The 24,243-nt window shown below is 42.2% G+C and overlaps 1 protein-coding gene across 1 annotated transcript in view; it reads right to left on the reverse strand.

Moving 5' to 3' along the window:
• The window catches only part of LOC124598582 (mucin-6-like), a 332,175-nt gene that overhangs the window by 269,588 nt on the left and 38,344 nt on the right, over positions 1 to 24,243 (reverse strand). Inside the window, exon 2 of the mRNA XM_047136011.1 lies at positions 6,181 to 6,348. The gene's annotated coding sequence lies outside the window, so the exon portion shown is untranslated. The remainder of the gene's footprint in view (positions 1 to 6,180; positions 6,349 to 24,243) is intronic.

The following is a 24,243-nucleotide window of genomic DNA, read 5'->3' on the forward strand; positions in this document are numbered from 1 at the left end:
AGCTCATTAATACATTTACTTGTAAAATCAGACATCTTGGGGCGTTGACTTGTAACTACCTCGGGGGCTAACAGAAGAACGAAGTATTTTTCGTGTTTGTAAACGCCGTTCCCCTTCTCCCTCCAGCAACCAAAAGTTGCTTGTGTACATGCAGCTACTTCTGGCGGGTCAAAACTAACCGCAGGATTACCGGAAAAATGGGTTCATACGGTGAGCCTGCACCTATACCGGTAAAAGAGGCTCATGGTAGGTTGAAATGTACCTGCAGGGATCCGATTATAATAGAAAACTGCTTCCTAAATGTTGGAAAAAAATCGAATTTTCAGATTTTGTCATCAACAAATAATTCCTTACATGCTGATAATTTGCACAATGATAATATACCTGCTATTAAAATTACGTGAGAACGAAGAAAAGGAAGGCAGTAGCAGCAGCGAGATTCAATCCAGAGTACTCCATCTTATGAAACCAAGCGCTTCCTCGGTCGGGTACGGAGTCCTTAGCTACCCGCCATCACACATCAGTGTAGATGCTTGCCCAAACTTTCAAACTCGATTTTGTCAAAAACTATTGACAGTTGGTCCTTCGTTGCCGGCCGCGGTGGCTGAGCGGTTCTAGGCGTTTCAGTCCGGAACCGCGCGACTGCTATGGTCTAAGGTTCGAATCCTGCCTCGAGCATGGATGTGTGTGATGCCCTTAGGTTAGTTAGGTTTAAGTAGTTCTAGGTTCTAGGGGACTGATGACCTCAGATGTTAAGTCCCACATTTCTTAGAGCCATTTGAACGATTTTTGGTCCTTAGTTTTTACATATGTTGATGTCCTAGCCATCATCTACACACGCTATTAATACGAATCAAATCGGTGAGGGTAAGTACGTACGATCCTCTTGTGAGCTGCCATCGTCGCATGGCTCTCCGGTCCGTTCCTGAAACAGTGTGGCCAGTGGCGTATCGGTCTGAAATGAGAAGCTCTACGGGTTTGAAGCGACTTCGAAAAGCGGCCGAGAAAACCGTTTCGCCGTTTACCTTTTAGACTACTACGCCAAATGCATCTGCATACAGACCTGTGCACATAATGAAAAGTTAAACTTTACAAAGTAACTGCAGTGCACCTTACTGACCAATTCAGATTTAGTCTTCGTGATTACTGCAACTATAGTTCAATTCTTTTATCTTGGCGGCTCGCGCATGCCCGCCCAGACGCGGGAGATTGCTGCGTTGCCAGTTGCACACGACGCACGCGCCAATAGAAGCAGCGCCATAGTATAGCATAGTTCGCAAGCTTACGTCTAGAGGGGAGCGCGCAGTTCATCAAGTAAAGCCACCACGGCCGCATTAACCCTTTCGCTGCTACAAAGACGTGCTCCCTGCATTCCGCGCTGTGCGCGATTTTGTCACTGCACTGCTCGCCTGTGCAGACACATCGTGTTCCGACTGCTTTGACACTCTTATCAATCGATTCCACAAAAACTATTTGGCCCAAAAATTAGATTTTTACACATCTTCTTGACTGATACCTTCCCCCCATAAATGACTTAATTTTGTTTCGATGTTCAGCGCAGTTATTATGCAGCATTAAATATAGTAAACCATTGCGCGAAATTTTGAAGAGTTTGCAGAGGTAAAAGTCCATAGAGTATACTTTCCGTATGGTCGATTTTAGTTGCCGCAATGTTGAGAATGAAATATGGACAAGATACCTAAATTTCATATAAAATTTACTGTACAACAATAGCTCATTTAAGTACGACATAGGTGTCGTATGTAATATTGAGAAATATTCCGTCTTTCGCGACTGTAACAAAAGTTTTATTTACACTGAGCACGTTTGGCTTTATTTTAAAGCACTTCAATCAATCAAAAGGAAGTAGACAAAATACATTAAACAAAACTGTGAACTTACAAAAACATTAGGACTTGAATATACCGTCTATCAGTGAAGTGCTCTGAGCTATGTTAAATATAATTTTTGTGTGTGGCACACACAAACATAATTTATTTGCTAAAACACTGATCTGCCAACACAAACGTTGAATATTGTGTTACCGCAGCACAAAACTACGAAAGGTGACTTGGCAATTGAGGAGATAAAATACTGTCCACTGAAGATGCTTCAAAAGAGAGAAACGCGTCTGGTCTAAATAAGCCCCTTATTAAAGTTGCAGAAGAGGAATATATTTCAGTACCATTGGTAAAACTGCGACTGTGGAACAAAAACAAGAAAGAGAACATGAGTACCATTGTGTATGTGCCATACCTTTCCTTGATTGAAGTGCTTTAAAATAAAGCCAAACGCGTCCGGTGTAAATAATACTATTATTACAGTCGCGAAAGACGGAATATTTCCAGTCTCGAAAGACGGAATATTTCTCAATATTACATACGACACCTATGTCGTACTTAAATTAAATGAGATATTGTTATACAGTAAATTTTATATGAAATTTAGGTATCTTGTCCACATTTCATTCTCAACATTGTGGCAACTAAAATCGACCATACGGAAAGTATACGCAATGGACTTCTACCTCTGTAAACTCTTCAAAATTTCGTGCAATGGTTTACTACATTTAATGCTGCATAATAACTGCGTTGAACATCGAAACAAAATTAAGTCATTTATGGGGGGAAGGTATCAGTCAAGAAGACGTGTAAAAATCAAATTTTTGGGCCGAATAGTTTTTGTGAAATCGAATGATAAGTGTGTCAAAGCAGTGGGAACACCATGTGTCTGCACAGGCGAGCAGTGCAATGATGACAAAATCGCGCACAGCGCGGAATGCGGCGAGCACGTGTCTGCAGCAGCGAAAGGGTTAATGAAAAGACAAAGCACTAGAAATTTCAAAAAATTGCATTCAAACGAATATAATTCATGAAGTAAGGCACTTCGATATTGTTTTTAAGTAATGAAAATATTAAGCACAACATAAGGTTTGAACTCATAACCTTTTGCGTAGCAGCCCAACTCCTTATCCGTTACGCTAACACACCTCGCCTGACTACATAACGCCATGAGGACTATAACACATCACGCAAAATACTGACAAACACTGTTGGTATGACTATGAATTACTCACACTTCGTCGAAGTACAATAGGAAATAAACAATTACCGCTGTTCTTTATTGCGAAAAAGCGGTTCGTGAGAGTGATACAAACACCTTTCCTTGCTATCGCCTGAATTAGGAGTCTTATTGCTTGTTTGGTTTAATTAATTAATAGAATATGAAGCAATTGGTATAAAGAATGATTTTTCCAAACTTTCTATAAAAGAATGTCTGCTATCAAGACATTGCTTTTGTTCTATTACTTTATTTATGACTGAACGTTTCTAAAACTGAAGACACTCGTCCGTGCTCTGCACCACAGTCGAGATGTGGCAACGTCGTTCCCTGTTCATTGGCTGACTGTGTTTTGTGACGTCAGATGCGCAGAACGAACCTAAACTCGGCCGCCAACATAAATGACACGCACTTTAGTTGTCACGCATTATGGAGAAACTGATCGTGAAATTGTAAGTCTAGGGACCGGTGACCTCGGCAGTGTGGTCCCTTAGGAATTCACACACATTTGAACATTTTTTTAAAGAAAACTTTGTAACATTTATAATTTGGTTTCGAAGCTCTAGCAGTAGCCGCATTTGGAGACAAAATTTGCTGGATCTCGAGTCAGCCTGATTATAGATATTTATAAATAAAATGATCTGCCAACTCTCCAATCGACTCACAGTTTTCTTGCTATCAGTCTTCTGGCTGCTTTCATGCGGTCCACCACGAATTCCTCTCCTATGCCAACCTTTTCATCTCAGAGTAGCACTTACAACATACACCCTCAATTATTTTCTGGATGCATTCCAATCTCTGTCTTCCTCTACAGTTTTTACCCTCTACAGAACCCTCTTAGTATCATGGACGTCATTCACTGAAATTTTAAGAGATGTCCTATCATCCTTTCACTTCTTCTTGTCAGTGTTTTCCATATCCACAGTAGGCAATGGAAACCTCATACTGCATTTTGATAAATTTTACAAGAGAAGCCAAAACATTTTCTTAAAAAATATGTTAAGAGATGTTGTGTCACCGCCAGACACCAGACTTGCTAGGTGGTAGCCTTTAAATCGGCCGCGGTTCGTTAGTATACGTCGGACCCGCGTGTCGCCACTATCAGTGATTGCAGACCGAGCGCCGCCACACGGCAGGTCTAGAGAGACTTCCTAGCACTCGCCCCAGTTGTACAGCCGACTTTGCTAGCGATGGTTCACTGACAAATTACGCTCTCAATTGCCGAGACGACAGTTAGCATAGCCTTCAGCTACGTCATTTGCTACGACCTAGCAAGGCGCCATTATCATTTGCTATTTATCTTGTGATGCATGTACCGTCAGACCGATGTTCACCAATTATGGATTAAAGTTAAGTATTCCAACAGATACGTACTATTTTTGCTAGTCTCATATTCCTGACCTGTTCCAGACCTCACGCCATCCTGCGTGAGCTAAACGCGTGCCTTTCGGCTTCCTCCTAATGGCTTGGCTGTCTTGCCATGTCACAAAAAGAGATACAGATAAAGTTGCTAAAAGTCTAACTATTTAGTAGAAGCCCAGACAATGACAGTTTACAGAAATCCATGAACTTTCAAATCAATCTTTGATAATGGAGTTACTGGTTATTGAAATGACGAGGTCTTCACATACGGAGGAAGTTAAGAAGTTTTCATTGCCTATGATCGAATTGCTCCTTTCCTCGCCGATTCTGCAGACAACCTCCTCATTTCTTAACTCATCATTCCACCTTATTTGTAGCACTCTTCTGTAGCACCATGTCTCAAATAACTCTATTCTCTTCTGTTCCGGTTTTCTCACAGTCCATGCTTCGCTACCATACGATGCTGTACTCCAGACGTACATTCTCTTGGCGAGGAATGCCCTTTTTGCCACTTCTAGCCCGCTTTAAATGTCCTCCTTGCACCGTCCGTCGTGAGTTATTTTGCCACCTAGGTAGCAGAATTCCTTAACTTCGTCTACTTCGTCGTCTCCAATTCTGGTGTTAGGTTTCTCGGTTTTCTCATTTCTGATACTTCTCATTAATTTCGACTTTCTTCGATTTACTCTCAATCCATATTCTGTACTCATCGGATTGTTCATTACATTCTACGTATCCTTCACTTTTCTTCACTTTCACTGAGGACAGCAATGTTATCAGGGAAACCCATCCTTTCATCTTGAATTTTAATCCCATTCTTGAACCTTTCTTTTGCTTCCACCGTTGCTTCTTCGAGATAGGACTGAAAAGTAGGAAAGACTACATCTCAACCTTACACCCTTTTTAATCCGAGCACTTCCAGTCTTATTGTTCTCTTTTGGCTGTTGTAGATACTGGTTATCACCCGTCATTCCCTACAGCTTACCCTACACAGTAACGTCACTTAATTCAAGATGACAAAATGGTTCAAATGGCTCTGAGCACTATGCGACTTAACTTCTGAGGTCATCAGTCGCCTAGAACTTAGAACTAATTAAACCTAAATAACCTAAGGACATCACACACATCCATGCCCGAGGCAGGATTCGAATCTGCGACCGTAGCGGTCACGCGGTTCCAGACTGAAGCGCCTTTAACCGCACGGCCACACCGGCCGACCAAGATGACAAGCTGTCAATATACAGTAATGTAAAGAGGGTCCTACAGGACCTAACAATGGAGAAGAATCAAGGTAAAAACAACAGGCGACAAAAACTGTTTTAGGCCTAATTTTTTCACGATATTTATTACTTAAAAGTGCCTAAATTATATAGAACTGAATAAAAGTGTCAACTGAGAACGGCAAAAAGGTGGAGTGATATCACCGAGTTTTTATAAAAACAGTTGTCATAGGAGGTGGACCTTCGATACAATAAAATTTTGGAACATTATGCCCTAATTTAAAGTTTCCTCCACATAAATCTAGCAGATATACTCGTATGAAATCGTATGAACCACTGTTTTCTCAACCAAAACGATAGTGTTTCGTGTAAAAGTTATTAAATGATCTTCGCCTCCATCATTCTTCAGAATGCTCTCGGCCAATGGGCGAAAGCGTACTAGCTGTGGCAGAAGTCAGGGGCGCTAAAGCTAAAGTTTGTGTGCTGTAATGCAGTAACATTTTTACAAAATTACTTTCCATTGAGAGCAGTAAATACTCACGTGCGTGCGCGTGTGTGTGGTCAAGTCAGGTGGGACCGCTAGGGCCCACGGGGAGTCCGCTGCGGCTGCCGGACACAGGTACTGCGCTTCGTGACGGGCGAAGCTACCAGTGACCAATGGTCTGGCTGCCAGGCGGTGCTCCTGTCTGCGGGGCCGGCGTAACAGATCCTGCACATAATTCCAGAGAAGCCAAGGTAATAAAAGAACCACTAGAGTCTCACAAGGAGACGGCACGACCGTGGGGGGTCTGGGATGTGTCCGAAATTTTGTGTGGTGAAAGAGGACCCCTAGCACCTCACGTGGGTTAAAGTATTAGGACGCACTACTCGGAAAATCCCGAGAAAAATCGATCCAAAGTTTCTTACAAGGGAACCTCCCCATCGCACCCCCCTCAGATTTAGTTATAAGTTGGCACAGTGGATAGGCCTTGAAAAACTGAACACAGATCAATCGAGAAAACAGGAAGAAGTTTTGTCGAACTATGAAAAAAATAAGCAAAATATACAAATTGAGTAGTCAATGTGTAACATAAGCCACATCAAGGACAATGTGATCTGAGGACCGCCGTGGTCTCGTGGTTAGCGTAAGCAACTGCGGTACGAGAGGACCTCGGTTCAAGTATTGCCTCGAGTAAAAATTTTAACTTTTTTATTTTCTAGCAATTGACGTGTGTCAATTATCAAAGTTCAGGCACTCACACAATCAGCTTCGCTCTCGAAAATTCCAGGACATGTTCAGATTTGCTTGGACATATGCAGGATTTGACGGTCTACACACGGAAAAAATTGGAAAACGTTAAAAACATATGTTTTGACAGAGCACAGGGAAAACTGTGTGACTGTGAAACTGTTGCATTCATTTGTTGCAGTTTATGTGACAAACTGTTATGTTTTCATCACTTTTTTGGGAGTTATTATCGCATCCACAAGAAAACCTAAGTCGGGCAAGGTAGAAGAATCTTTCTACCCATTCGCCAAGTGTACAAGTTAGGTGGGTCGACAACATATTCCTGTCATGTGACGCACATGCCGTCACCAGTATCGTATAGAATATATCAGACGTGTTTTCCTGTGGAGGAATCGGTTGACCTATGACGTTGCGATCAAATGTTTTCGGTTCCCATTGGAGAGGAACGTACTTACGTCTACTAATCGCACGGTTTTGCGGTGCGCTCGCAAAACACAGACACTAAACTTATTACAGTGAACAGAGACGTCATTGAACGAACTGACAGATCATAACTTTGCGAAAATAAATAAAGTAAAATTTTCGCCCCAAGGAAGACTTGAACCAAGGACCTCTCGTTCCGCAGTTGTTCACGCTAACCACGGGACCACGGCGCTCCTGAACTGACCATATGCTTTATATTGCTTATCTTGCACATGGACTACTCAGTTTGTATATTTTACTTATTTTTTCCATAGTTCCACACAACTTCTTCCTCTTTTCTCGATTGATCTGTGTTCAGTTTTTCAAGGCCTGTCCACTGTGCCAACTTATAACTAAATCTGAGGGGGGTGCGATGGGGAGGTTCCCTTGTTAGGTGCCGTATGAGAATAAAATGTTAGTCCGTTGCCGAGTCGCCGTTTGGCCTACATGGCGCCGGCACGGTAGCTCAGCGTGTTCGGTCAGAGGGTTAGCTGTCCTCTGTAATAAAAAAAACTGAGTAAATCGATCAACAACGAACTTAAACGGATGTCTTACGACGTCCGCCCCGAGCAGATGCAACGAACAAAAGTGAACAAAATGAGATTTAACAAAAAAAAAACCAAAGAAAAAAATATGGTTGGCGCTCGGACCCTTAAGCCAGAGGTCTCGGGTTCGATTCCTCCTCCCGCACTTTTTTTTTATTCTGTTGCTTGCAAAATTGCAGCGCATTGTTACAGGAGGATCGTGAAATTAACTCCCGGGAAGATTGTATAAAAAATCATTCTATAATTCACCATCAATTATCGTCACCAGTATTCCGAGACATGATTCAATATTCCTGGTTTGCCTCAAAATTATCACAAACTCAAAATATTTTCGTAAATGTTAATGGGGCATTTTTTGTACAAATGTACTGCAAACGCCCTGTGATTGTAAAAAATCCGCTTTTATATGTTGCGAAAGATGTTGCAAAAATTATTGCTTTGTCTGTTTTTACGATAATTACCACTGCGTTTCTTGTTTATAATTATTATATGTATAAAAATTGAATGTTTCCCAATCGACTTTGTTATTCGGATTAAAAACCCAATGTTTCTGCTCATATACTTTACAATGAAAAATGGAAAACCCACCGCCATCAATTGTGTTGTTGGACAAAAAGAAAATAATTTTTATTCAATAATGTAACTAATTTGTTACAGATAATGTAGGTTTGGGAAACTTTCTGAATAATTGGTGGAATAACAAAAGAAAATGAAACAGAAGAAAAAAAAAATGCCGGAGGAGGAATCGAAGCCGAGACCTCTGGCGTAAGAGTCCGAGCCCTAAGCATCTAGGACAGACGGCGGCTCGGCAGTGCGCTAACATTTTATGCTCATACGGCACCTAAGAAACTCTGGATCGATTTTTCCCGGAATTTTCCGGGTAGTGCGTCCTAATATTTTAACCACGTGAGGTGTTAGGAGCCCTCTTTCACCACACAAAGTTTCGGACAAATACCCGACCCCACGGTCGTGCCGTCTCCCTGTCAGTCCTATATTCCTATTAATCATGAGGATAGAATGAATGAATGAATATATGCGTAAGTAGTGTTTAATATACCCTCGAGGTGCACGGTGACGTCTGAAGATAAACTGATCTGTGTTTCTAACGAATGAATGTTGCACTTATGAAGATTTCATCAGTGTTAAGATAATACTCGAAGAATGCTCGCATGTATTCGACATCTGCATTGGATCGAGGTTTGGTGCAGGGCGTGGCAATTGACACTCCACACAGTACATGCGGCTTATTTCGCGTAAATAAGCAGGACATTACTGCTCGATTGCTTTATTAATTATCGATCACTGGAATCAATGACGATCGTAAAATGTCTAAGAGTAGGAGTCCGAAGCAATTTAAGGTCAAACGATGACATAAAACTGGCTGTAGGAAAGTAGACGTGAAATGGATTCATTGCAAGATTCTTGTCATTTTCGGACGTTAATGAGGCAGGCTTGGTGATGGATAAATAAGAATAAAGTTGTGGACCAGCCACAAGCCGCATACAACATTCCTGTACTATTGATTTCGTTCGTAAGAGGCGAGCATCTCCAGAACTGTGAGAAATTAGAACAGCATAAACTGATGTATACAGGGTGTTACAAAAAGCTATGGCCAAACTTTCAGGAAACATTCCTCACTCACAAAGAAAGAAAATATGTTATGTGGACATGTGTCCGGAAACGCTTACTTTCCATGTTAGAGCTCATTTTATTACTTCTCTTCAAATCACATTAATCATGGAATGGAAACACACAGCAACAGAACGTACCAGCGTGACTTCAAACACTTTGTTACAGGAAATGTTCAAAATGTCCTTCGTTAGCGAGGATACATGCATACACCCTCCGTCGCATGGAATACCTGATGCGCTGATACAGCCCTGGAGAATGGCGTATTGTATCACAGCCATCCACAATATGAGCACGAAGAGTCTCTACATTTGGTACCGGGGTTGCGTAGACAAGAGCTTTCAAATGCCCCCATAAATGAAAGTCAAGAGGGGTGAGGTCAGGAGAGCGTGTAGGCCATGAAATTGGTCCGCCTCTACCAATCCATCGGTCACCGAATCTGTTGTTGAGAAGTGTACGAACACTTCGACTGTAATGTGCAGGAGCTCCATCGTGCATGAACCACATGTTGTGTCGTACTTGTAAAGGCACATGTTCTAGCAGCACAGGTAGAGTATTCCGTATGAAATCATGATAACGTGCTCCATTGAGCGTAGGTGTAAGAACATGGGGCCCAATCAAGACATCACCAACAATGCCTGCCCAAACGTTCACAGAAGATCTGTGTTGATGATGTGATTGCACAATTGCGTGCGGATTCTCGTCAGCCCATACATGTTGATTTTGAAAACTCACAATTTGATCACATTGGAATGAAGCCTCATCCGTAAAGAGAACATTTGCATTGAAATGAGGATTGACACATTGTTGGATGAACCATTTGCAGAAGTGTACCCGTGGAGGCCAATCAGCTGCTGATAGTGCCTGCACACGCTGTACATGGTACAGAATCGAGAAAGTACAGTACATACTCACGAAACTAAAATGAGCTCTAACATGGAAATTAATCGTTTCCGGACACATGTCCACATAACATCTTTTCTTTATTTGTGTGTGAGGAATGTTTCCTGAAGTTTGGCCGTACCTTTTTGTAACACCCTGTATATGCAGACTGCAGCGAGGAATAAAAATTCGTACCAAGGCCGTGGTTCGAACACAGGTCTTCTGCTATCTAGCTAATGCGCTAGCCACTACTTCACAATGCCTTTGCACAACTGCACTGATTTCTCTGACACGCCTCCCCCCTCAGTGAAACTTTCCATTCACACCTCACCCCACGTGGTATTCGCCATAAACTCGAACGGCATTTCAGACGCTCTTCACTTGTATTGGTAAAGCACCTCAGCATAGAACGAGATGGGGATTCTGCCTGAAACCCAGGTATAGGTGCTTTAATAAGATGGAAATATATGGTTCCAGATACATTTTCAAGTCTTAAACATCTATGATGTATATGTGCAGACTGAAGCGATGAATGAAAATCTGTACCAAGGCTGGGATTCGAACTTTCGTCTTCTGTTCACTAGGTGGATGCGATAACCGCTACGCCACCCTAAATGGTTGAAATGGCTCTGAGCACTATGGGACTTAACTGCTGCGGTCATCAGTCCCCTAGAACTTAGAACTACTTAAACCTAACTAAACTAAGAACATCACACACATCCATGCCCGAGGCAGGATTCGAACCTGCGACCGTAGCGGTCACGCGGTTCCAGACTGTAGCGCCTAGAACCGCACGGCCACTCCGGCCGGCACGCCACCCTAGCACAGTGGCTTTCCATAACTGCACGGACTAATGTCTGAGACTTGCAAAGGTCTGTGGATCCATATACTTTCACCCGATTAAAGTAACTATGCCCCAGTTCCGGGCCGCACCCCCAATTCTTTCGATGCTGAGGTGCTATTCCGATACAGTCGGAGAACCTCAGCAATGATGTTCGAGTTTAGGTGAAATATCAAGTGGGGTGAGGCGTGAATGGGAATTTGCGTTGAGGAGGGAGGACGTTCGTCTGTGCAGTTGTGCAAAACTCCTGTGCCATGGTGGTGTTGTGATTAGCGCATATCGCTTGTGAGCAGGGTACCCAAGTTCGAATGCCCGCCTTTGTACAAATTTTCATTCGTCGCTTCAGTCTGCGTATATACGTCATAGATGTTTGTGAACTGAAAAGGTCTCTGGATCCATGTAGTTTAATCTAAAATAAAATCAAGTAAAACAACAGATTCCTATTTAGTAGTGAAGTATCATGCGGTAAATGTATCTGATTGTGTGCGGCGCCGACGTCAGAAAGATACAAAATGGCGTAAGTTGGCCGTGTTTCGGTTATCGTAAGCTCTACGCTCAGCTTTTACCCGACCACGATATTACTGCACTTGGCCTCCCGTGGCCGTCATAGGAAGCAGTCGGTGCACTAAACAACTTGAGTTGTGCCTAAGGAAAAGACATCGCATGGTGAATGATTTCAAGACAGTCGTGCATGTACTCTCAAGTAATGCAGCTTTTCCTTGCGAAATATCACAACAAAAATTTCACCATAAGCCGACCGAAGCGCGCTCACTCCCAGGTACAATAATATTGTGGTCGACTAATTCATTCAAAGAAAAACCGTTTCTTGTTGGACGAGCCAAATCTGTATTTATGTACACTTTGACGCAAAACTACCTCATTACTTATTATTACTCTGTCAGCCCACAATGTGTGTTCTTGGTACTTGCTCTCCACTTGTAAATATTGGATTTGTTGCATGGCATCGACGCTGACATAATTTGACGTTTCATAAACGTTGTGTCTTTCACTGCCATAATGGGAACTAGCTGTTCCCGTTTGTGTAGTCATCATCATATAATGATCACAATTAGCCACATCCGTTGATCATTGAAGATAATTGTACTCACGACGTTGCCAGTGTCGTCATTATTCGTCTTAGTACTTCCGTATTGCTTGGATATGAAAGTTTTTATGTAATTTATGTTTCAATATGTTCATGCGCGCTCTAAAATGACCTCCTGTCAGAATGGAATCGTTGTGCGAGAGACCAATCTTTGAAAGGTTTAAGAAGAAAAAAAGCATTTGACGTTAATTCTAATGGTATTAACAAAGTGGCGCAAGTATGAGATAGTACGATAACACACATAAAAGCGTCGGTTATTTACCACCGTTTAAGGACAGTTTTTTTCTAGTATTACATTGAGCTTAACAAGATAGTTTTCCATCAAAACGTCCATTGATACGGCTGTGACGTGCCCAACAAGAGACGATAGTTGCTGATTTGTCTTGGAACGTACCTGACTGTAGAGTTTATGATCACTCTAACCCAATCAACGCACTCCATTTCATATATCTCTGACGTCTGCGCCGTACACAGCCACACACAGGGTGACAATAATTGAACTATATGAAAAAAGGTAAATTAGTTACAAACTACGGCGTGCACACACTTTATTCAACTTGTAAACGCCACTACAGATATTCGGATTTAGGTTATGGCATGTTCGATACGCCTGCCATCATTGGCGATGATGTGGGCAGAAATTCTGCATGACCCGCTGAAGTGTCGGAACATCGATGCTGACGATGACCTCGTGAATGGCTGCTTTCAGCTCAGCAATGGCGTTGGGATTATTGCTGTACAGCTTGTCTTTAATGCAGCCCCACAAAAAGGAGTCGCATGTGTTCAGATCCGGAGAATATGGCGGCCAAATGAGGCCCATTCCAGTGGGCTCTGGGTATCCCAGAGCCAGAATGCAGTCAGCGAAGTGTTCCTCCAGGACATCAAACTCTCTCCTGCTTCGATGGGGTCGAGCTCCGTCTTGCATGAACCACATATTGTCGAAATCAGGGTCACTTCGGATAATGGGGATGAAATCATCTACCAAAACCTTCACGTACCGTTCGGTAGTCACCGTGGCATCAGGGAATACCGCACCGATTATTCCGTATCTGGACATTGCACACTAGACAGTCACCCGTTGCGACCGAAGAGATTTCTCAGTCTCCCAAATGCGCCAATTTTGCTTATTGACGAACGCTTCGAAAAGAAAGTGGGCTTCGTCGCTAAACCAAACCATATTCACATAAAAATTTCCATCATGCGCCGCGGCCAATCGTGCAGTCTCAACGGCCTACCGTAAACCGTTCAGAAATTATTACAATTTCATTTCATATAGTTCAATACTTATCACCCTGTACATTTAACATATAACCGTCTGCTACTAAATGTTGGTTAATATGTTGTGAGTTAATCTGTGGTATTATTTCATTTTATATCACTCCAACGAATGGTAATTTTCCATGTCTCGTGCCTGATAAGCGAAATTGATAATAATGGGAAGCTGTACGCGATTTGCGGCTGCTGTATCACAACTTTATTTCTTACGGTTGCTGTTTCGCCCTGCAGGCGATGCCTGACGTCGCTAAATTACTACAAGGGGTAGAGCGGATTAAAAGTAGAAAATCTATCTTATTCGGCTCTTCTTGCTTCCTTAGTGCTGCACATTAGAGAAATAAGCCGTACAATATTTTATTCTGCAGAATAAAGACTAATCTGTTACTATTTTGTTTCCAGTCACCTGTGTTTATTGATTCTGGTCTGTTTGGTATCGATTTAGAAGCTGTGTGGCTTTAACGTCAGGCACCTATATATCAAAACAAGGACAGGAAGATGTCCTAATGGGGAGAATGAAGCCTTCTAATTGGCCAATATACATTGATTTTCTTGTCAGACATAGGAGGAGAAGTGCGGGCGTTAAAACGAACACCAGTGTAGCTGCTCTGGAAGGAGAATAACTTTTTTCGTAACTTGGACGAAAGCGTTAAGTACGGGCCATAACTCGGTAAATCTGCCGTATAAACATATAGGATTTAGTCACTGTTCTGCAAGTAGACGACGTTTCTTCAGAATTACTGAGCTTCTTGGAAGAGCCAGATATGACAAAACTACTCCGCTCAGCGTGCAAGATAAATGGGACAGGCAGAAATACCCTCAGACTCTAGAACAATATAATAGTTCCAATTCCAAAGAAGGCAGCTAATTATAGGTGTGCATACCATCGAAACATCACTTCAATAACTCATGGTTGCATAACACTGACGTGAATAACTTACAGAGGAATGGAAAAATTGACGGAAGCCGACCTCGAGTAAAGTCAGTTTGTGTTCCGATAAAATGTGGGCACAGGAGAGGCAATACTGACTCAGAAATTTATTGTAGAAGATAGACTGAACAAAGACAGACGTAAATTTATAGCATTTGTAGTTTTAGAGTAAGTTTTTGACAATGTCGGCCGCGCGGAGTGGCCGTGCGGTTTGAGGCGCCATGTCACGGACTGCGAGGCCCCTCTCGCCGGAGGTTCGAGTCCTCCCTCTGGCATGGGTGTGTGTGTGTTATTCTTAGCATAAGGTAGTTTAATGGCTGGCTCTGAGCACTATGGGACTTAACATCTATGGTCATCAGTCCCCTAGAACTTAGAACTAATTAAACCTAACTAACCTAAAGACAGCACACAACACCCAGCCATCACGAAGCAGAGAAAATCCCTGACCCCGCCGGGAATCTAATCCGGGAACCCGGGCATGGGAAGCGAGAACGCTACCGCACGACCACGAGATGCGGGCGAGGTAGTTTAAGTTGTGTGTAAGTCTAGGGACCGATAACCTCAGCAGTTTGGTCCCTTAGGAATTCACACACATTTGAACATTTTTGACAATGTCGGCTAGAATACACTATTTCAAATTATAAGGGTAGGTGGGATAAAATGTGGGTAGCCCAAAATTCTTTTCAACTTGTACGTACAGGAACCAGTCAGTAGTTATAAGAATCGAGGGGCAGGAATGGGAGCAGTGGTTGAGAAGGGGGTGAGACATGGTTGTAACCAATCTGCAATGTTATTTAATCTGTATAGTGAGCAAGCTGTACAAAAAATAACCACAGAAAAATTTGGAAAGGAAACTAAATTGAAGGAGCAGACGTAAAAACTTTTAAACTTGCTGATGTCATTGTAATTTTGTGGCAGACAACAAAATACTTGCAAGGGAAATTGGATAGTTTCTTGAAAAGAAGTTAGAAGATGAATATCAGCAAAAGTAATGCATGGTTAATGGTATGTAAACCAGGTGATGCTGAGGCAAATTTGGTTAGGCAATGAGACACTAAAAGTAGTAGATTTCTGCGCAGCAAAATAACTGATGATTACCGAAGTAGAGAGAGTATTAAATGCAGACTGCCAATTGCAAGAAAAGCGTTTAAGAAAAAGAAGAATTCGGTAACATCTAACATAAATTGAAGTGTAGGAAGGCTTTCCTGAAAGTATTTGTCTGGATTGTAGCCTTGAACGGAAGTGAAGCGCTGGATAAGCAGTTAAGGCAAAAAGAAAATAAAAGCTTCTAAAATATGGTGCTACAGAAGAAGGCTGATGATTGTACGGGTAAATCGAATAACTAATGAGGAGTACTGAATCTAAATGCGGAAAAAAAGGAATTTGTGGCACAAATTTGCTAAAAGAACGGATCGGTTGTTGGAACACATCCTGAAGCCTGAGGAAATCGTCAGTTTAGTATTGGAGGGAAGTGTGTGTGTATGTGTTTGGGAGGAGGGGGGAGGGGGGGGGAATTGTAGAAGGAGAGACCTATCATGAATATAGTAAACAGATTCAGATGCATATAAGATGCTGTACTTATTCAGAGATGATAAGACGTTCACAGGACAGACTAACCTGAAGAGCCGCATCAAACCAGGATTCGAACTGAAGACCACAGCAACAACAACAACTGTTGTTTTTTTGAGGTCGCTGCTCAGTTAAAGTACCAACCATTTGCGGTTCAAAATGGTTCAAATGGCTCTGAGCACTATGCGACTTAACTTCTGAGGTCATCAGTCGCCTAGAACTTAGAACTAATTAAACCTAACTAACCTAAGGACATCACACACATCCATGCCCGAGGCAGGATTCGAACCTGCGACCGTAGCAGTCGCTCGGATCCAGACTGTAGCGCCTAGAAACGCACGGCCACTCCGACCGGCAAACAATTGCGGCTTATCGATATAATAAAGTGTTATTTTTTCATACGATGTTCATATTCTGGAAAGTATACTAGTGGCGAGATTGCAAAGAACTTAACATGATTATTTGAACTGTTCCAGCAATATGAGTATCTGAACTTCTCACAATCGCGCTGCAAAACTTGATTTCATTATAACTTGCAATTAAGCAATATACAAAAAAAACTGTGCGCTATCTGCAAGGTTCATTTTCAATAGGCTTCCACAAGGATTAAAAAAAAGAAAATGAGTGAGAAATAGCAGATTTTCAAATCTAAGATCGTACAGGAGTTCATCGCACTAGTTTAGAGCTTCGCAATGCAACGTATTATTATTGTACACAGTATCATAAATCTTGTATGTATGTGTTTTTTTTTTTAATTTCTACAGGTTTCTTTTTTTGATTGTGAAACTTTTTCGTCAGGCTTCTGTGAATTATGTAGTGGCTCGTACCATGACCGAGTGGCTTTGTCTCGCATGATCTCACAGTATCTGGTGAATTAAAATTAAACCTCACAAACAGATTAGAAATTACCTAGTTCACACGTGGTCGAACTTTCTAGCAGTTGTAAAGCTACTACATCGACTCCTATTAACTCGGAAGAAAGGGAAAATCAAATTGTGTTATTAAAAAATGGAGGGCACGTAAGTGTAACTGTTCTACAGAGGACGTAATGGGAATTTCAAAGGATGCACAGACAATGCTGTTTTGCCGGTGTGTTACCTGGCTGCTTGTTTGCCGGTAAGAGTACAGAGCTATTCCTACTGCACTCGATGTCTGAAGAAAGACGAAAGGACGTGGGTCGCATAAAGTACAGGAAACTGAGGCGTAAAATGTACTTTATCATTAAATGGAAGATAAATAAAGCAACTGAGGCTCAGCGAATAATGTTTACGCTCCTGCAAAACTCATTTTCTCGTGCAGTGATACCTCTCGCGATGTTTATAGACGGCAAGTTCCCGGCGACATAAGGAAGGAACATAAAAGAAACGGCCAACAGAGGTGGCGGCTGCGAAGATAACATCCTTTACTGTTGGCGACATCGTACGAGCGCTGTTCGGTTATCACTGGACGCCTCTGTCTTTTTGACGGCAGCGCAGTCCGTCTGGAGAATCGCGACGTCGGAACGACTACCCAGAAAGCACTTTAAGGGATCGTAGGCACAGGGCTCGCCACTTGGCGGCGATACAGCACGACATGTTCTGCCGAAGCTGTGATTCCAGTGTAACGACAAACGGCTCCGGTCGAGCTTCCCGTAACGTCCAGTCTAGAACCGCACTAGTCGTTCTCTGATCTCCAGATGCCATGACTTCTAGGTGCTCCGCGAACTTGTACACGACCACCGCCTGGTACAAAGGTTGGCAACTGATTCTAAACATGTATAAATGCAATGTAGTCTGCACAAACAGACAATAGGAGTTGACATCTTCGATTACTCCGACGGCAATCGGACACGATCTGAAGGAATCTAAGCGAGCGTTTTAAGGTGTGGACCAATTTAAAGTGGAATGAGTGCTTAAAACTGGCCGTGGGGGAGGCAGATGCTAGACGCAAACCTACTTGAAGAATCCCAAAGAAATGTAACTGTGAGGTAGCATTTTTTTGTTTTTTTGTTTTTGCCATCAGTATTCTGACTGGTTTGATGCGGCCCGCCACGAATTCCTCTCCTGTGACAACCTCTTCATCTCAGAGTAGCACTTGCAACCTACGTCCTCAATTATTTGCTGGCTGTATTACAGTCTCTGTCTTCCTCTACAGTGTTTTCCCTCTACTGCTCCCTCTAGTACCATGGAAGTCATTCCTTCATGTCTTAACATCCTCCTCATTCCTTACCTTATCAGCCCACCTAATTTTCAACATTCGTCTGTAGCACCACATGTCAAATGCTTCGATTCTCTTCTGTCCCGGTTTTCCCACAGTCCATGTTTCACTACCATACAATGCTGTACTCCAGACATATATTCGCAGAAGTTTCTTTCTCAAATTAAGCCCGATATTTGATATGAGTAGGCTTCTCTTGGCCAAGAATGCCTTTTCCTCTTTGCTCCGTCCGTCATTGGTTATTTTACTGCCTAGGTAGCAGAATTCCTTAACTTCACCTACTTCATGACCATCAATGCCGATGCTAAGTTTCTCGTTGTTCTCGTTTCTACTACTTCTCATTACCTTCGTCTTTCTTCGATTTACTCTCAATTCATACTGTGTACTCATCATACTGTTCATTCCGTTCAGCAGATCATGTAATTCTTCTTCATTTTCACTCAGGACAGCAATGTCATCAGCGAATCGTATCATTGGTATCCTTTTACCTTGAATTTTAATTCCACTCCTGAACTGTTCTTTTATTTCCGTCATTGCATCCTCGATGTACAGATTGAACAGTAAGAGAGAAAGGCTACATCCTTTTCTTACACCCTTTTTAATATGGCCACACGTTCTTGGTCGTCCATTCTTATTATTCCGTCTTGGCTTTTGTACTTATTGTATATGACCCGTCTCTCCCTATAGCTTACCCCTACTGTTTCAGAATTTCGAACATCTTGCATCATTTTACATGTCGAACGGTTTGTCCAGGTCGACAAATCCTATGAACGTGTCTTGATTTTTCTTTAGTCTTGTTTCCATTATTAACCGCAACGTCAGAATTGCGTCTCTCGTGCCTTTATCTTTTCTACAGGCAAACCGATCATCATCTAGCGCATCCTCAATTCTCTTTTCCATTCTTCTGTATATTATTCTTGTAAGCAACTTGGATGCATCAGCTCTTAAGCTGATTGTGCGATAATTCTCGCACTTGTCAGCTCTTTCCGTCTTCGGAATTGTGTGGATGATGCTTTTCCGAAAGTCAGATGGTATGTCGCCAGACTCATACATTCTACACACCAACGTGGATAGTCGTTTTGTTGCCACTTCCCCCAATGATTTTAGAAGTTCTGATGGAATGTTATCTATGCCTTCTGCCTTATTTGACCTTAAGTTCTCGAAAGCTCTCTTAAATTCTGATTCTAATTCTGGATCCCCTATCTCTTCTAAATCGACTCCTGTTTCTTCTTCTATCACATAAGACGAATCTTCCCCCTCATAGAGGTAGCATACTGACGACTAGCTCTCACTGGTTTCTCAGACAACGTGACGCGGCGTTGAGACTGGTCAGTGGCGGGCATATTCGCGAGATAGGAAGCTACTTGCACCACGACGAATTAAAGTATGATGTGATCATGACGTGTTCACCTTGCGACGAAGGCGGCAGAAGCCGTTTATCGAGTTCTCTGATCGTTCGAGTCGCTAAACTGCCGTAGCCTTCTAGCAGACGATTAAAAGGAGTAGCTTATTATATCTTCATGTGGCACATTCATCGCATTTCTGGAAGCTATTGGTGTCTTTTCTTTCTTTCAAATTGATAACCTGCCAACGTTACGAAAAGTACCAAACAGTTTGGTTTTGTCAATGGTGAATTAGCACTAACTGATTTTATGTCATCGTGACTCAGTCGCTTAAATGCTGTTGTACTAAGGTACACGTTCTGTGTTGAAACCTACTACCAGACTACGGGGCAAGTAAGTGAACTAGCGTATTTTGATGTGTCCGGTATCCGAAAACAACAGAGTATCGCAGTACATCTGATTTTCGCCAGAAACAGAAATAGAAGGAGCTGGATATTAATGTAAATATTCGTTATAGTGGCCTTGTAAACACTATGGAGTACATGTTTCGTAAAAATGTGTATAGATATTTCGGATTCTGATGAACTGCAAACTACCTTCATAATTCAGAAATGAGTAATACAGATAACAAAAAATGCCAGAAATGCTCAGTTCATTTCACGGTCTGAAACGACAGAAATATTGAACTCCTTTTCAAGATAATTTTAAGAAAAACATTTATATAGCAGTGAACCTGTTAGACAGAATTACCATACTGCAATATGCCGATGATCTCTGTGTTTGTGCTACTGATGAATCATCGTAAGGCGTTAAGAACAATTTGAACCAAACAATACAAAACTTCAGACACTGGCTTCAGCTGAACGGAATTAACGTTACACTTAGTAAGTCGGCAGTCACCATACACTCATGACGAAGGTTCAAAACGATTGAAACTATGCTAGTGGCTGCTCACTAGATTTCCTTTAGAGGATGTGTTAAATATCTACGACTTCTTATGAACAATAAGCTTCGAAGGTCCCGCCATATAGACCATGCCAAAGCTAAGAGTGAAAGCGCTCTGAATATACTTCTTCGCATGACGGGAAATACATAGGGCACGGCTCCTGTAATAGCTTCTCATTTGTATCGCGTGCTACTAAACCAGATTACGCCTGCATGCTGTATGGCACAGACACAAGGCAGCTACTGCTGACACTCAACGCGTATCAACACAACGCAGTGCGACCACGCACAGAAGCTCTAGGATCTACTCCGATGAACGCACTGTTAGTCGAAACAATGGAAGCAGCTTTCTCACTGGCTAAAAAATGCCTCACCAGAAAATTTGTTCTGGAACGCCAAAAATGGATTGGGGACATGCTACAGCAATTGTTACTGGATCCATAGATCAACACCTGCATCTACATATATACTCATCTAGCCACCAAGCGGTGTGTGGCGGAGGGCACAATTAGCGCCAAAGTCATATTTTCCCCCCTCTGTTCCACTTGTGGATCGCGTGAGGGAAAAACGACTGTCCGAACGCCTCAGTACGAGCTCTAATTCCCCTTATCTTCGAATGGTGATCATTGCGCGATATGAAAGTTGGTGGTAATAATATATGCTCTACATACCACTTGTGGAGGCAGTTTCAACGCTAAGCAAGTACCAGAACCTCGTTCACAGAACCCAACTGCTACCTTACAAGTGCGCGCACATATGAACGTACGTATTATTGTGAACTGGTCTGAGAACTCAATAATCAATAAGAGCAATTTAGAAAGCGTTCTCGAACAATAGCCAGGTGTTCAGAGTGTGTATACCGATGAGTCTAAATACAAGAGGTCTAAGAGCTCTGAAAAAAAAAAAACTGAATTATTTTGCCTACCGAAAGCGCCGTCACTTTACATGGTTAAACTCTTAGAGTTTGAAAGAGCGCTAAGATGAACACCGCAGCTAATCATGTTGTAATAATGACGAACTAGCTCTCTGCTGTGCAAAAAACACTGGCGTCAACTGGTAGAGCCAAAAGGAGTTGATATCTACCATAGCGAATAGCTGCTGCTGTAATAGAGTTGCAATGAAACCCTGTACTAGATCGAGGGCCACGCTGGGACAGTGGAGAATGAGGCAGTTGACATGGAATACAAATGCGATGGATTCCGGCGGATGATTGCATTTTTATAGGTAAAGGCATAACAAAAAGCGAATAGAACAAGGCGAAGGACAGCGGAGCTCTACACAAGGGCACGTGGTACAAACAAATGCACCAGCATTTACCGAAGGCCCAATGGTATGCTGTAAAGGTGGCTATAACTCAGCTGACATAGGCAGCGAGAAGCAGTTTGTAAGGATCGTTGCCAGGTTGAAATTCAACTGCGGCTGCTATCGTCAATACCTCTATGAACTCCACATCATACCATCGCCCTATTGCAACTCTGGGGAGATACAGGACGTCGACCACATCTACGTTGGCTGCCCTCGTCACGGAAGAGAACCAGACTAGCTACTTAGGGGGCTGATCAACATGAATCAAGAACGTCCTTAGAATTTGTCAACTCTCTTGACTACAATGAATATAGACATTTATAAATTGCTTGTGGAAGCCGGCCGCGGTGGTCTCGCGGTTCTAGACGCTCAGTCCGGAACCGCGCGACTGCTACGGTCGCAGGTTCGAATCCTGCCTCGGGCATGGATGTGTGTGATGTCCTTAGGTTAGTTAGGTTTAAGTAGTTCTAAGTTCTAGGGGACTGATGACCACAGATGTTAAGTCCCATAGTGCTCAGAGCCATTTGAACCATTTTTGCTTGTGGAATTCTTGTTAATAGCTGAGATGAAATTGTAACCATTAAGTTTTGCTTTGTAGAGCGCGCGTGTGCGTGTAGGCAGGTGTTTATTTCGATTTGTTGGTAATCTGTTGGTTAACCAACGAGGAGAGTGCATTTATTCATATGTTATTCATCTTGTCTCTGAGATTGGTTTTAAATTTACGAAGAACTGAAGAAACGATAGAGTCATGCCTTGAAATGATAGGCAGTACTGCAAGTTTGGACTTGCTGTATTTGTGTACCCAAAGACCAACAAAATAATCGTAAATGACACTTAGAAAAGTCCGAAAGTTTTCTGTGCAACTTGTGACATCGTTTTCGAAGAACAAAATTCCCCGTGCCGTGCTGTGCAGCCGTAAGTGAGTACTTTCAAAGTCCGAATAAGAGCGAGCATTCGAACCATTAAAATCCGTGTGTACTTTCGGCAGCGTGAAAACTTTAACAGGCTATTAGAAATTGTGACTAAATTACTGCACACTGCGTTAGGTTTCGTTCTTTATGTTGAAAGCTTCAGACTATTCTTTTTCCTTATTTTGTAGTCTCATTTTGTTTGTTTTCGTTCGTTGCATCTGCTCGGTTCGGACGTCGCAAGACACCCGTTTCAGTTCGTCTTTGATCCATTAACTCAGTTTTTTTATTACGGAGGGCAGCTAACTCTCTGACCGAACACGCTGAGTTACCGTGCCGGCAAGGTTTCGTTCTTTATGTTGAAAGCTTCAGACTAGTACGGACTTGGTGGCGTATATTTGTACAGTAAATTAAGAATATATCGGATTTTACAGTCAATAACTTTCGACCATTTGGTAGTTAGTCAGATCTGAAACTTAGATTAACTTATATCCTCAATAAAAGCAATACCAAACACCGTTGTATAGGTTTTTTTTTTTTTTCAGGCAAGCGGTTTCGACGTTACACAACGTCGTCTTCAGGCCTAAACTGCTCCAATCCAGTAACATTCATGCTATAAATATAGCAGTGCACGAAGGTTACTGGATTGGAGCAGTTTAGGGCTGAAGACGACGTAGTGTAACGTCGAAACTGGTTTCCTATAAATATTTATTTATTTTTTATTTATTGATTTGTTTAACCTGGCAAGATTAGGGCCATCAGGCCCTCTCTTACATCTAACCAGGCATTCTACTTATTTTACATTCATATGTTTTAGTAGGCATGTTAAACTACATCTAGTACAAAAAGTGAAATAAACAATTTGAAAGGTACACCTGGAAAAATACATACATATAGAGTTTATATTCTTAGGTCACAAGTACTGTTATAATTAGACATTATTGAAGAGACAGATTTTAGATAGGAGTGCCGGCAGCACGGAGTATGAGGGAGACTCATGGTGAAGGGAGGAGAAGAATAGAGACATGATGAAACATAATTAAGGAAATATAAAGGAAAAGAAGATTGCGTGGCTAATAGAGAAAGATGAAGAGGAAGGCATCCCAGGAGCAAGATAGGAGACGCTAGCTTTGCTATTTGACAGATGAGGGGATTGTCCTTGTACATTAATTTTGTGGAGAACTTTGTGAGGATGATAGTAGGAAATGCTTCAACTTCTTCTTAAAAGCAGCAGGAGATCGAATTTTGCGCAAGGTAAGGGGCAGTTTGTTCCATAGGCGGACAGCGGCAACTGAGAAGGAGTTTGCAAAAGTTTTTGTTTTGTGAGTGGGCACAGTTAGGATACCAAATAAGAGTGACCTCGTGTTTCGATTATGATGACATGACAGGTTTTTAATCTCTGAAGCAAGGTACTGGGGTGCTTGCGCGATGAGGAGTCGGTGG

The sequence above is a fragment of the Schistocerca americana genome, chromosome 1, assembly GCF_021461395.2.
Source record: "Schistocerca americana isolate TAMUIC-IGC-003095 chromosome 1, iqSchAmer2.1, whole genome shotgun sequence".
Classification (NCBI taxonomy): Eukaryota; Metazoa; Arthropoda; class Insecta; order Orthoptera; family Acrididae; genus Schistocerca; species Schistocerca americana.